The sequence below is a fragment of the Corvus hawaiiensis genome, chromosome 24 (genome assembly GCF_020740725.1).
Source record: "Corvus hawaiiensis isolate bCorHaw1 chromosome 24, bCorHaw1.pri.cur, whole genome shotgun sequence".
Lineage (NCBI taxonomy): Eukaryota > Metazoa > Chordata > Aves > Passeriformes > Corvidae > Corvus > Corvus hawaiiensis.
Genome location: NC_063236.1, coordinates 7,829,195 through 7,842,722, shown reverse-complemented (window position 1 = coordinate 7,842,722; position 13,528 = coordinate 7,829,195). Strand labels below are relative to the sequence as shown.

Sequence of the window (13,528 nt, the reverse complement as noted above, 5' to 3'; positions counted from 1 at the left end):
CGTGTGTGCTGTTGTGTGTGGCCTCAGTGTTGTGCCCAAGTCTCCTGGGGGTCTGTGCCAAAGCAGGGCAGTTCTCATCATGCAGGCACTGTCTGGGGGGTTTGGGAGCTTTGGTTAAAGCTGCTCTTTCTGCAGTCAGTCATAATGACCCAAATATTGAATATTATTATTTTGAGACTAATTTATGCGTAAAATCACATCCAAATGTTCTGTTAAAGACAGCACAAGGGTCTGCAGCCGTTGTGGGTGTATTCTACACGTGATGGAGGGTTGGAAAAGCTCATTTTTACCCCCCCTGCTGTACATCTGCAAGGGTTGTGTCCCTGGGGGCTGTCTTGTACTGGGGATAACCACTGAAATCCCTTTTTGCAGCACGGCAGTGAGTGGTTCTTGTGACACCAGTACCCATTTGGGCAGCCACTGCTTAGAACATTTACCCAGCAAAGACCCGGGGCTTGCCAGGAACTAGGACATTTCAGTATGTAAAATTAGAGCAAGAAATCCAGACATTTAAATAACAGGTTAAAGTTCAGATTTTCGTGTCAAGTAAAATCTGACTGATGTGAAATGCTAAATACACCACGGATTGCTAAATTTATACCGTATGTTCCATTTCTAATAACAAGGCAAGTCGGGTTTTCGGGCTGACATGAAATACACTGAGCTGGTTTCATGGTTTGAAACACCATGAGGTTTTATCCCTCACAGCCACAGCCCTGGCTGGGACTGACACCTCAGCAGAGGTTACAGGCCCCGGGTAGAATGAACACCTTGAGTTAAAAAGGCCTGATCTGCTCTGCAGTTCAATGAGCTCCACAGCCCCTTGCCTTCCCCACCGAACAGTGACAGCTTTTTGAGGAAAAAAGGCTGCTGCTTTTTCTAGTTGAGAGGTTTATTCAGATCCTGTTGTGCCAAGGGTCACCTTCTGCTGGCCTCGGTGGAGTTGTCAGATGGATTTTTACAAGCTGAGGCAGGATCTGAGAAACGGGAGGAGAATGAATTCCACCCCTGCCTGGTTACATGGAGAATGTGATCAGAAATAATCCAACTTGCATCTGGGAGAGGTACCTTCCTGAGAATTCCCAAATTCTTGCCCGTTGTAAATCGTGCTTCCAAACCCGCACCCAACTTCCAGCAGCTCTTCCTGAATGCAACCAAGGCCCTTTGGGAAATCTTTTTGAGCATGTTGTCCATCGAGAAAAATTAAAAGGCTGAGGAGGGAATGAATCCACTGCCCTGTAGGGATGAAAAGTATGAAAACAAAAAATAATTGGTCAATCAACAGAAATCTTCTGTGAGATTCCTCAGGCAGCCAGGAGCAGACTGGGGACAGCCCTGTTACAGGAGGATGCTGTAGGAACCAGGAACGCTCTGGATGGATGCAGATAAACCAGCATCCAGCACAGGAACCCAGGTGACACTGTGTGGCACCTGAGAGCACTCCAGTATCAGGTGTAGTCACCTTGCTTTCCCTTTGTCAAACATCCAATTTCTTTCACGTAGGAGAAAGCCACATCAGTGACCTGTGGTGTGGACGGGACAGAGTCAGGCCAGATCCTTCTACAGAAGGTGCAGAGCCAGCTGTTTGTTTGGGTGTCTTTATGAAAAAGCTGTGAAGGTATTCGAGCCCTTCTCACACCTCAGGGAATTCCCTTTGCCCAGGCTCCCAGCAAAGCAGATCCGTGGGTCCTTGGTTAACAGGAGGTGAGTCCTGGCTCTGCTGTGCTGCTCTGACTGCAGGGTGGGGGCTGCTGCCAAGGGGCTGCTGCTGCTCCTGCTCAGCCTCTCTGGGCTGATCCAAGCTCCCTGCAGTGGGGTCACACACAAGATGTTTGCAGGACCAGCCTGGTCATGCTCAGCCTGCAAGAAGCAGGTTTGGGGCACTGCAGCCTGAGGGGATGTGTGTGGGAGGAACAGCATGGTGCTGTTGCCTGGGACAGCAGGGAACGGCGGAGAACTGCTTACACTGACACAGCCCTCGTGTCCCAGCACAGGGTTAGACTCCAGGGACTGGTATCCACAGAATGTTATACTGGATAGAGGATTTCAGCCTCCAAGAAGTACCTTTAATGGAGTCTGAGGAAGGAGACAGGCAGCTGTAGAGAAATCTCTACAGGCTAGGAAAAAAGATGTCTACATCAAATGCAGCTTTTCCTTTTTAAATAGGCCTCCTAACTGCATTCCCTCATTCCTCGCAGGATCTCAGAATTCTTCTAACTTGTGAGAACTCCCAGTTCCTCCTGGGAAGGCTCTCAGCTCTGTTTTCTGCATCCAGGAGCTCAGGCTCACTGTGTGAGGAGTGCCAGTGACAGGCCTTGAGGGAGGGATCCATGAGGCCTCTGGCTCTTAGAGGCATTTCTCTCATCTGTTACTGAACAGGTGATGAAAGCATCAGTTTTGGAATACCCAGGGTGCATTTAGTGCTTCAGTAGCTCCTGTAGAAGTAGCAGTTCTCTCCCTTTCTCCCTGATTTTGCTAGGCAGCTTATCCAAGAGCTCCTGGAATTTCTTCCATTTGTACTGGACCCTCAGATCTTGAAGTGAGTGCAGAGGCTCTGGATGGTGACATTCAGCAAGTCCAAAATCCCGAAAATCTCCTTGGGATGAGACAGTGAATTGAAAGTTCTACACAGCAATAAATGCTGTAAAGTGGGGCCATTTTGGAACGCTGAGAAAGTTCATCAAATACAGAACTTACCCTGTCAGGTGAGGGGTAAAAAGAGCACAGCACTTTTCAGAGAAATCCTCCACACCCTCATGAAGAGCAACAGAATGTTTTTCTAGCTAGTGCTTGTTTCTGCAGTGAGTGTCAGTCACTTAAACAGCTCTTCAGCTGAGATGCCAACACCTCAGAGGAGAGCTCCTCTGCAGTCTGCTTTGTTCGTGTCACAATCACAGCTTACACAGCTGGAGCCTCTAAATCTTTCCATATTAGTGACTCATACCTGACACTCATCAGATTTAAGAACATCTTAATAAATCATGGAGCAATGAATAAATAAAACTCCAACTTTTTTTTGCTTATTCCAGGAGCTATCTTATTTTCTTGTTACTTCTACAGTCAGACCCAAGCCACCTCCACCCCCATTCTCACACATTTTTTGCTACAGGACAGAGAAAAGCCAAGCCTGAATAAATAAATTATACTTATATTTATATGCACGCAGACCTGTTGGGAGAAGCCGACCCCTGGCAGTCCGAAGTCGCTCTGAGGACAATTTCATGCACAATGGCCAGTGTGGTAATGTCACCAGTGGCCACCCATAGCTGGTTCCAGGAGAGAACTGGTGCAGAAAAGCAGGATAAAAGTAAAGGAAGGAACACGAACCACAGCCTCGAGAGAAAAACGGGGTTAAAAAAGCATGTACTGAGCAGCTTTTGAGTGAAAACGCCAGGTTTGTGTACAGACAAATCACCTCGCCGGCCGCGGGTGTGAGGGGACCCGCCTCCCTCTCGTCCCCGCGATCCCCGGCGCGGGGCTGACCCCTAGTGCCGGCCGGGAGGGGCGGCCCCGCCGCCTCATTGAATTAGCACCGGGCCCGGAGCGAATTAACAGCGGACACTGCCCCCGGACACTGCCCTCGGACACTGCCCCCGGACGCTGCCCCCGCCCCGGGGGTCCCGCGCCCACCCCCAAAGCCGCCTTCGGGCCCGGCGGGCCGGGACTCCCTGAAACCGCGGGGCCCCCCTGCCCCGCGAATGGGCCGCGCCAGGCGCCGTGCCGAGGCGGCGCGGCGGGGCGCTCCCATTACAGGCGGAGGGGGAGAGGGAGGGGGGAGACGGCCCCGGTATGAGGCGGGTCCCGGGGCCGCGCTGAGGGACGGGGCGGCCGCGGCGCCGAGACCCGGGGGCAGTCCGGGGGCAGTCCGGGGGCAGTCCGGGGGCAGTCCGGGGGCAGTGCGGGGGCAGTGCGGGGTCTGCCACCGCATGCTGGCCCTGCCATCGCATCCCGACCATCCCGGCCCTGCCATCGCATCCCGGCCCTGCCATCCCGGAAAGCTGCCGTGGGGCCCGGCTGCGGGGAGCGGCGTCCCGGAGCTGTCGGGGAGCTGCAGGGAGCGCTGCTGGCCGTGCAGCCGCCGCAGCATCCTTCCTTCTCCCTCATTCCTCTGGGTTTGTCCATTTTCCTTTCCGGCGGGCCCAGAAGGAAGGGCCTGACTCCGGTCACCTGCTGGAACCTCCCCTGCGCTTCACTGGGATTGAGGTTAAACCTTCCGAGGGGCAAACCCACGAAATCCGGGATGAGGCTCCTTGTGTGCCAATAAACAATTTGCCTTTTTTCTCCCTCCCAGCATTTTTTCCCCTTCTTACTTTATTTCCTCAGCATCCATGACAACTGCCGGCCGGCACGGCGGCACTGAGGGATTATGGAGCCCCCAGGGCCACAGGGCAGGGGCAGGGGATGGGGCGGCTGCTCAGAGCCACGGGAACGGTTTGTGAGTGGGAAAGCAACCGGTCATGAGAAGCAAAACCAGTCAAGCTCATCATGAGACCCATCTGGCCCAAATCCTGCCCGGGAATTTCCCTCAGTGCTCCTTGCGCAGCTTTGTGCAGTGCCAGACCCAGCTCCTGCCCTTTTCTGATCCTTAGCTTCGTGTGAGGAAGATGAAGATGGGGAAATAGCGTTTATAGAGAATAGAACAGCACAGCTCCTGAGGGGACTGCAGTTTGCTCTTGTCTCTGTTTCAGAGCAGGGCCCATCGCTTCCAGCCTATAAATCCTGATCCCAGAGGAGGCAATTGTAAGTATTTAAATATATATGCATTTGCCCTGCATTAATTTCCTTTCCCTAGTGACTGGTGACATGAAGAATTGTAATAGCAGAATGTATTTTTAATGCATTTCCTGCAGATTTCTGCAAGGCAATCTAATTCCTGAGTGGGTTTAACTTGCCACAAAGGCAGAAGACCTCAGGAGCACTGGTAATAGGGCAGAGTGGGTTCTTTTAATCTACTGTTTTAATGACCTCCATCCATCTCTCTGATTAGATTAATCTCATTTATTTTAGCCAAGCCATCTAGCTGAAATCCCAACAGAGGAAATTGGGATTTTGAGTCTTTCGGGGTGAGCGCTTGGAGTGTCAGGCAGCAAACTCCATAGGGAGATTTCCAGTTTGCCCTTTTATCACCTCAGAAATTTGTAACCCTGGTGATCACATTGGAAAAGGACCATTTGGGCTGCAAATCTGCCTCATCGATGAGGGGCTGTGGAGAGCCCATGCAGGTCTCCTCTGCCCTGCTTAAAGCAAGTTCCCTAAGAAATTAAACCCAGCCTGGTGTGGAGGGCTCAGCTTTCCAAGAAGGCTCCCATTTTCCTGGCAGGGGCAGAGAGAGCTCCATAGCTGGACCTTCCTCACCTGCAGAATGGCCACGCTTTTGCAGCCCCACTGTCATGACCGTGCTGGGCACAGCGAGGGGGAGAGCCTGCCAGTGCAAACAAAAATACCTTCCCCATGGAAGGGGAAATGGATTTTTTGTTTAAAAGTTGGCAATGTTTTTCCAAGCCTGATGAATATGAAAGTCCCCATTTAAAAGAGTCGAACCAGCAGAGAAACTGGTCACTGTTTGCACACCCACGCGCCGACAGAGGAGGCGAAAGCAAACTTCCTGGTGTATCCCGATCCAACTCACCTGGGAGTGAGGCACAGTGCCCCGAGCTGGGAGCTGCCATGCTGAACAGCCGCAGAAAGCTCTCTGTGAAAAAGCAAACCCCGTCCCAACAGGAGAAGCAGAACCGTGGTGGTGCCACAGCCCTCACTTCCAAAACAGGAGGGAATTTGGAGCGTAGCAGCTACATCTGTGGCTGTTGGAAGTTGGCCTTAGAGGAGGAAGGCAATGGGGGTGGAGGGCAGAAAGTGTTAGCAGGTGTTTTGGGAGGGTGTGGAGGGGAGAGCAGGGGAAGACTGGAGTTTTCCTCTGCCCAATCCGCCAGGAAAGCTATTTTTGCAGGAGCTCCTGGGCGCTAGACAAGCTTTGGATTGTTCCTGTGCTGGATGCTGGTGCAAATACGTGGGCAGAGACAGCTGGATCCTGAGGAGCTCCCAGCGTCCCAGCAGGCATGTGAATGGGTGTTTTCCACCTTGTCCAGGTGAGAGGATGTCTTGGCATCGGGTTTGCCGTAGCCCCTGATTTTGGCTGGGAGTCCTCTGGAGAAGCGAGTGCCTGCTGCAGTGCTAGCTCTGGCATGGGCATGCAAGGTGTGTATGTACCCATAACACAGCACATGCTTCACCAGCAACTATGGCATCTGTCAATCCCCTCCTCCTCAGGTGGTACATGACCTTTCCCGTGAGACATCCCCTGTGCATGAGCTGGCTGTTGCCACCTTAGTCACAGTGGACGTGTCCGAGCTGCAGGGAGCAGCCACTTGGAGCAAACCACCCCCTGTCCTGTCCAGCCTCCTGTGGGCAGCACCTGGTCTCAGGATGTTCCAGACCAATCCGTCATCTGTGTGTTTAGGGGATGGGTTGGTGCTGGGTAAACTGAGGTTTGGAGGGGTTTGGTTCATGGTCACATGGGCAGCCTGGCCACAGCCCAGGCATTGTGACTGGGAGTTGTGCATGGAGCTGGGGAGATGCTTCTTGTGCCATCTCACCCCACTGGACTCCTCCACACCCAAAATTGGTTTTGGGGTCCCTGTGCAAAGCACTGGGTTGCTGCTGGTGCCGCTGGCTCTGGGTAATCTTTGTATTTGCTGACTTGACTTAATTGTGGCTTGGTGGAGAGCTCGGCTCTGGGGAAGCTGAAGGTACAGGGAGGCCCAAACCACACACAGCGCTCGGGGAGGGATTGTGATCCAAAAAAAAAAAGAAAGTTCAAAGGTGTTTTTGGCTTAATGCGGTTTATCTAGATTGCTTTATGTTCGTTAATCTGGATTAACACAAATTCTCTTGGAATGGCTGGCTGGAGAAGGGTTTGCTCAGCTATTCTGACAAGGACAGGCTTTTCCAAAAGTGAAAAGTCTGAGTTGGGAAAAAAAAAAGCACCAGGTCCTGTCTGGCATGAGTACATGGAAGCCCTGTGAGCAGAACAAAGCTGTTTCATCCCTGCTGCCCACATCCAAGGGTCCCTGGCACCCGCAGACACTAATGACTGATCAACTTCCCCCACTACCATAGAGGATTAATCCCCCCTGTACTTCCTGGGGCGATGTGAACCCCTTTTCCAGCTGGCATGCCAGAATGGATGGCACAATTAGTGAACTGCAAGGTAAATTGGAGGTCAAGCCCAGATTTGAAGGTGGTGGTGAGTGTGAGCATGACCCAGGGAGCCATGTGATGTGGGCGACATCCTGGAGAGGCAGGTGATCTCCCTGTCCTCTCCTTTCCCCAGGGCTGGGATTAAGAGAGATTTTACAGCTGAGTGACCAGCCTCATGGTGAGGTTTGGTTCACAATGGCTCAGCCCCCAGCCCCTTATCAAGGAAACTTCTGGGTCTTTTATGGCTAAGCTGTGCATCAGCAGGACAGTTTGTGCCTCCAGGGGACCTGTCCCTGGGAGGCACCACCCCTTTGCATCCATAGGGACTTCCCACATTGAGAACAGGCAGAGAAGCACGCAGTGTGAAACGTGGGACTCGTGGAGATGGATGGCAAAGCCCAGTGCTTTGGAGAAGGTTATCTTGTGCTTGAACATTCACCTGCAGTCTGGGTGCACTTTCTTGCTCTTCAGAAGTCTTCTCTTGCAGCATTGGGCAGGTCTTTGCATGACATGCCATCCCTTTCTACCAGCTGCCCGTGATCAGGATTGCTTGGGTGTTACAGGGCTGGAGACCTCTCAGGGACCAATGGATCAGCTCCGTGAAGGGCCCAGCTCCAGCTCTCAGCAGCCAGGAGCAGCAGCAGGCAAGCAAAGCATTCCTGCAGAGCTGGGATGGGAGCTGTAAGCAGGACCTGGGCCCTGCCCCAAACCCAGGGGACTCCCTCCTCCCCCTGCCCGTGCAAACACCAGATTAACAATTTATTTGACGTGTTGCGGCTGGTTAGTTCTTCGCCCGCTGCCCTGATCAGAGGGAATAAGTGTTGCAGTGTGCAATAATGTTCATTTCAGGTGAGGGTAAATATAGAAAGGAAAACCTGCTGAGAGCAAGCCATTTATTCCTGCGTTTGGAAGCCTCTGCTCATAAACAGTCAGTCATGCCCATTTGGAAAATCCCAGTGTGGTTTTCTTGGCCATCCTAGAAGAACATTTACTTTCCTGTAGGTTAAGAAGTCCGTTTTAAATAAAAAAAATAATGTCATCTCACTTCCAGCTGCCCTCGGGCGTTTAGGGCTTGTTGACACACTAAGGCTGCTCTGTTCTCATGCAAAAGTGGTCTGATGCTGGATTAGGAAGGAGATCCTGCAGGGCTTCCCCAGCTGGTTGGGCTGTCAGACCCTTGTTCTTTGGGTTCTCCTTGTTCTCCTTGGGATTTTATCAGATGTTTTAGCTACATGTAGTGTTAAAAGCCCCCAGCTTCTAGGGGTGTGGGTGGGGTGTGGATTCAGGAAAGTGCTGGGGGTGCCCTGAGAGCCCCATGGCTCAAGAGCCGTGTGCGGGGAGGCTGGGGCAGAGGGATGAGCTCATGCTGGACCAGAAAACCTCTGAGGGTTTTTGGGAGAGCATGCCAAAGGCAACAAGACATGTGGGCTGAGGAGCATCCCTCAAACAAGCCAGCAGCCGTGGTCAGCCCATGGTGACCTGCTGCAGCACAGGAAAGACACCCCAAAGCAGTGTTGTAGCAGGAGGCTGAGGAGGGTGGGGAGCCCCTGGCACAGCCAAGCTCTGCCTCTCTCCTCTATCCCAAAAGTGGCACCGAGGAGCCGTGTGGGAGAGCAAAGCGGCCGGTTTGAGTTGGATGGCTGCCCCTGTCGGCTCCGTGGCTGGCACCAGCCAGCTCCCTCCTCTGGAGCGTTCTGCAGTCAATGAGGGTCTCTCCGTGTTTTCTGACAGGCTTTGGATTTGGCTCAGGTTTTGCCTTGGTTTCTGAAGGCAAGAGGCAGTTAAGTCTTAAGAAGAATGAATTAATTAGCAAATGCCTTTGGTCAGGTCAGTGCCCTGAGCACTGTGCCCATACCTCTGTGCCAGGTACACGCTCGGAGAGGCTTCTTTTACCCTCCCATATTTCCAGAGCTGTACATGCATCATCCAAGAAAAAAGAAAGGGGAAAAAGCCTCCCTCGGAACACAGTATTGACTCTAATGATGGCATTTGTGTAAGCAACAAAATATTGACGCAGTTGGCTGGGGTCTGGCCGGGGCTTCTGGAAATAAACTGCTGCCTTGTTAAACTGTAGATGGAAATGCAAGTGGGAAAATGACTGACATCTTACACTAGGCGGGCAAATAAAACCGCTGCTTTACTACAGCGTGAAAAAACTCAGGAATTAATAGGTCTCCTTCTGCTCCAGGGTGTTGGATTTATCCCCGAGTAAGATCCATAAACTATTTTAAGGAGAGAAGTGCTACTTTTAAACATGTGTGTCTGGGTCCTGGAGTTCCTGTGGTGTCACAGTTAACCCCTGCCTTGTCGCGGCTGTGGGCAGCAGAGCAGCCCCTCACAGCCCCCCACAGCCCCGTTCCTGGTAGGCGCCATTCTTGCCAACACACAAACACATCAACACCTGATAAATGATGAGGTTACTTTCAAAGGGTGTTTTCCTATGATGTGTTCCCACAGCTTTTGTCAGAAATGTGTTTCAGGCCTCGACCTGGACTCAGAGCTTGATTTTACCAGTGTGGGACATAAAATGTATTTTAAAAAACCCACCTGCTCCAAAGCTGTGTCTGACTCAAAGCAGATGCACAGTGTTGCTGAGTCCATCTGGAGTGTGACCCAGCACACCCCAAAAGACTCCTTTTTACTTCAGCAGCTGAAGACCTTTTACCATCTTCTATGGGAAATGTGATTAACAGAGCTGTAGAGAGTGATACATCACTTTCCTTTCTACCCAAAGCCCCTTCCTTCTCCACCCACATCCTGACGATCTCCCAGCTGACGTACATGTGCTCGTGGAAAAGTAGGATGAGATAAAAGCTGTCTCCCAGTGGCACAGGGTCCGACTCACCAGCAGCAGCGACACCAGTGTAATTATACACGCTCCAGTCCGATCTCCCAGTAATTATTCTGGAATAAAAGCCTGCCTATTTCTGTAAGACCTTATGTCACTTGGAAAGCTGTTATAAATTCAGCTGGAAAAAGGGACCCTTATTCTGGGATAAGTGTGGTTAGTGGTTAACTGGGAATGGGGCTATTCCTGGCGTTGCCATCGACCTTCCTGGTGACGCTGGGGTAAGTCACTACACCTCAGCGTGTGTCACCTTCTCCTGCTGCAAACTGGGAATTACAAACAAGGGCTTTCGCAGGCAGCATTTTGGGAAGCTCCATGACACTGGAAAAAAGGTGTCACAGGGTGCCAGGCAGTCATTTAGTGGGACCTGGTGCTTTTTTACCCACCTTGGAGGCATCTGGATCAAACTGTAGGCTGGGGAAATGAGGGACGAGTGCTGGGGACCGGCTGAGCTGCGTGAGCCTGGACTGTTGGCGTGTTACTGGGAATACTGTGTTTTCCTCTCGGTTTTTAAAAATAGTCTATTCTGTTCCAAGTTGTAGACCACAGCCCTCGCTGGGGCATTGAAATGTCTGGGCTGCTGTTTTCTTGAGCCAGCACCTTCCAGTGTTCAGGGTCTGGATGCAGCACCAGCATCCATCCCCCAGCTGCTGGGTCCAGCAAAGATGGGGGGTCCTGCTCTGGACTGGCAGCATTTACCCTCTTGTTCTCGTGGACTGGAGGGAAAGGGAAATCTCCTGGTTCACTCTTCTGCCTGCAGTATCCCCGCCTGATTCAATAACTGCTTCTGCAAGCCCTAAGGGCCTCGGGGACTTCTGCTTCTCGGCAGCTTCTTGTGCAGCCTCAGAAACAGCTTTTGGCTCAGCATCATGCAAGCACACACAGCCGAAGCAGCTCCTTCCTAGCACATGGCATTAAATCCCTGCTAGAGATGGGGAGAATCATCTCGGAGGGTTTTATCGTTTGCACAGACAGTGCAGCCTGGCTCACGGCCAGAATCCATCTGTTTGCCAAAGCGGGTGCTGCCCACGGAGCAGCAGGACCAAGGTGCTGATGCCAAGAGGTGAAGGCAGAGCCTGCCCTGGCGCGTTCCCACGGCCTCCGTCCCTGCGCAAGCACCGGAGTGGGGCTCACTGCCGCTCGGAATTGGGCTGGAGCCAAGGAGGCAGAGGGGAAAAAGCCTTTTACAGCCCATTAGTGCTCCCCAGAGCCGTTCAGCCCCTCTCGTCGTAAAAGTGGTGGAAGCCACAGAAACATTACGGCTGGTCTGCTGAAGATGCTGGTCTGCAGAAGATGCCAGCCCACCTCCCGGCTCCATGTCCCTTCCCAGGGGCTTTGCCAAAGCCGCTGGCCCTCACGGCAGCTCCGGCTGCTGGAATTCCCTCTGGGAACAAGCTGGCAAGGGTTGGTTCCCAGTCCATCGAGAGCACCCCCCAGGCAAAATGTACATGGGAGGGTTCCAAGTGCAAATGTGTGTGTGCTAATGGGAACTGAATTGCCTCTTGCCCCGAAGCCTTGCAGCTTGAGGAAAACAAGGCAGGGGCTAGGAATGACCTCATATCGCCTCCCAGGGAATGTTTTGCCAGATGAAGGGGGGAGAGGCAGCATCAAGACAGCACAATGTATGTATCTCTCTCCCTGTGTAAACATCTCTGTAGCTGCAGAAACCTCTTAAAACCCCGAATGAGAGGAGAACAGCTGCTTTGATCTGTGGATGTGGTTGTTGTTTTCTGAGTGCGGATCCGTTCTTTTTTTAATTTTGCTTCAAATTAAAAAAATGCCTGTTGTGATCTTTTGCTTTTATTTCTTGGCGAGGGACCGGAGCATGGTGCAGTAAATTTTCATGACTCCCCATGTAACCGTTTCAGCATGGCTGACAATTCCTCGCCGGCTCTTCAGCGCCACAGCACAATGGGCCGAATCTTCTGGCCCTACATGAAGCCAAAGCAAATGGATTTTGCCCAGAAGTGCACAACGGGGAGTGGAGGCGGCAGGGAGGAGAATCCTGCCACCTCCTTCCCTGCCACACACACACACACACACAAGGCTCGGGCTGGCAGGGTTGTCCCAATGCCTGTGAAGAGTTTTGGAGACAGCTCCCGGGTGCGGATCCATGCCAGCCCTACGCGGCAGCAACAGGAGCTGGTGAGGAACCACTGGGCCAAAGCTCGGGCTGCCCTGCAGGTGATTTCAGTGTGACTCATGGCACTCCCTCCAGACTCCCTGTGTGATGTTGGGAATCCCCATCTGCCCGACTTTCCCCTTGGGAGACAGCCCTGTGCTTGGAGGGGCACCATGGCATGCACAGCCCTGGCACCTCCACTGCCCCTTCGACCGCCCGACCAGGCAGCACCCTTTGGGAAGAAAACAAGATTATATCGCTTTTTTGGGAATTCCTGGACATCAGCAGTTCACTGCAACCCCACTGCTTTGCTGTGGTACTTTGCAACCCCGTTGGAGGGCTGAGACATGGGGGTCAGCCCCTTGGCTCCTGCGGTGTGAGCGGTGCCTTCAAAGGCAAGACCCAGCCCCAGCGGTGCAAGGCGCTGGTTTAACTGGGAGCACTTGGCCAGAGACCTGTCCCTGCTGAGGCGGTCTGGGCACGAGTGAGGAGTTTGTTCATTCCCCCGTGCTGTCACGTGGCTGCTCGGTGTTTTGGCGTTTTAATTACACACGGTCCTGTGTATTTAAGGCTGGTTTATGGGTGTTTATACTAATGCGTAAACCTGCAATTTAGAAGCTCAGTTATAAATCAACATTGCTGAAGGTCTTGTCCCTCGTGCCGTGAGATCGGTCTCCAGATTTAGAAGATAGGTTAGAGGGAGGAAAAAAGGAGGATTGTTTAGTTTTCCTCTGGTTATGATGATAAAGGATCACAGGATGGGGTGCGAGGTGCAGCAGCTGGGCACAGAGATCCGCCAACGTCATCCAGAGCAGAGTTTCCATTTTGACTCTGCTCTTATGCGTCTCTGCCATAAGTGACTTGTGTTTCTGCAGCAAATCCCAGCCCAGGAAGAAAAGCAGTGCCACAGCTGCTGATCTGATACTCACAGGAGGGTGGTGGCACCCCACTGGTGATGTCTTCAGATCAGGATGTGGGCTGCAATGACCAGAGCCCCGTCCTGCTTGACACCTCAGGAAAGGAGCTTTTGTACCCAGGAGCTGCTGGCACAGACTGGAGCCGGCTTCTTCCAGCGGCAGTGAGCAGTGGGATAGCACATTCCCACTGGTGGGTCCTCTCCCAGCACATCCTAAGGACAGCACCTCCACATTCCTATTTTTATGTACAACATTTTTTTACAGCTTTAAGAATCATCTCGCACCTTTGCCCCTTACCAGCTGCCGTGGAGCCTGGCTGTGCCAGGGATGGGTTTGAGTTACTGGTGTGCTCCTGCAAACCCCCTCCCAAAGGGAAGGTCCCTGTCCCATGAGGGCAGCCCAGGGAGGGGGTGTTTTTGTAGGGAAAGACCCAGGGACTCCTCA

At 52.6% G+C, this 13,528-nt stretch overlaps 1 long non-coding RNA gene across 1 annotated transcript; it reads left to right on the top strand.

Moving 5' to 3' along the window:
• The first annotated feature begins 3,816 nt into the window (after positions 1 to 3,816).
• Positions 3,817 to 12,781, top strand: LOC125338080. The gene is made up of 3 exons (XR_007208172.1): positions 3,817 to 4,740; positions 4,851 to 4,934; positions 5,948 to 12,781. It is a non-coding gene; the product is annotated as an uncharacterized LOC125338080 (long non-coding RNA).
• The last annotated feature ends 747 nt before the right edge of the window (positions 12,782 to 13,528 follow it).